Source organism: Diceros bicornis, chromosome 14, assembly GCF_020826845.1.
Source record: "Diceros bicornis minor isolate mBicDic1 chromosome 14, mDicBic1.mat.cur, whole genome shotgun sequence".
In the NCBI taxonomy this organism is placed as follows: domain Eukaryota; kingdom Metazoa; phylum Chordata; class Mammalia; order Perissodactyla; family Rhinocerotidae; genus Diceros; species Diceros bicornis.
Genome location: NC_080753.1, coordinates 39,722,325 through 39,723,545, shown reverse-complemented (window position 1 = coordinate 39,723,545; position 1,221 = coordinate 39,722,325). Strand labels below are relative to the sequence as shown.

At 40.5% G+C, this 1,221-nt stretch overlaps 1 non-coding gene across 1 annotated transcript; it reads left to right on the top strand.

The window, feature by feature from the left end:
- The first annotated feature begins 498 nt into the window (after window positions 1–498).
- On the top strand, window positions 499–580 carry TRNAS-AGA (transfer RNA serine (anticodon AGA)). The gene has a single exon. It is a non-coding gene; the product is annotated as a tRNA-Ser (tRNA).
- The last annotated feature ends 641 nt before the right edge of the window (window positions 581–1,221 follow it).

The window sequence follows — 1,221 nt, the reverse complement described above, 5'->3', positions numbered from 1 at the left end:
TCATCTTAACGCGCTAGGCCACGACAGAAACACAGTGTGTGCCCTGTCAGTAAATAGAAGTGCGCCTCTTTCCTTTTATCAGTTGCAAGATCTTCCACTATATGGATGTTCAAAATTTTATTTTAAAACTTGATGGTCATTTTGAGTTTTTCAAATCGTCGGTGTACTCATAATTCTGCCCCGAATAGTAGAGCATGTCCCAGTCCTTGGGTGTATCATCTCATGGTTCCTCATCAGAAGCGGACAGAGCAGGAAGCTGGTCTCTCCGGATGGCTCCTGCTTATTCCCCTTCCATCAGGACATAAGAATAAGGGGCCCCTCCAGTCTCAAGAGGAAGAATTACTTGCCACTTTGCCACAACAGCATGATAATCGTCTAAATGATGTCAAAGAGTTAGAAACATTGACAACAAACGTACTTTCCGGTAGAAAATGTGACCTATTGAAGAGAGCTGAAGTCAGCGTGGCTCCTTATGGTAATGAGCTGCAAGGCTTCCGTGTAGTCGTGGCCGAGTGGTTAAGGCGATGGACTAGAAATCCATTGGGGTTTCCCCGCGCAGGTTCGAATCCTGCCGACTACGGCACCGTTCCCCTAGCAAAGGTAATCCGTTGACGCTCTACCAGTTTGAGAATCTGCTAGAAGTTTGATTGATCTCCAGCCCGACTAAAGGGCATCTCATTATGTACCAGTAAAAAACTCGTGCTTTTCCAAAGAGCAATTAACAGAGATGAACATGACTTCTCTATTTTTATTGCTTTTTAAAAAACAGTTCTAATGGTGTTCTCTTTTCCCCCCAAGAAAAGCTTTCCTTCTTTCGTTGCTTTGCATACAGATATCCTATTGTACCAATACCATTTGTTGAAAGACTATCGTTTCTTCATTGGTTTTTTTTTTTTGTACCTTTGTCAAAAATGAATTGGCCATATTTGTGTAAGTTTATTTCTGGAGTCCCTATTCTGTGTGATTGCTCTACTTGCCTATCCCTCTGCCAATACCTCGCTGTCTTGATTACTTACATTTATAGTAAGTCTTAAAATCAGATACTTCAGTCTCTCTCATTTGATTTTTACTTTTCAAAATTGCTTTAGCTATTCTAGCTCCTTTGCCTATCCATATAAATTTTAGAATCAGCTTTTCTCTATCTATAAAAAACCTTACTGGGATTTTGATCAATTGCATTAAAACTACAGATTAATTAGGAGAATGGACAGGGTAATGCTG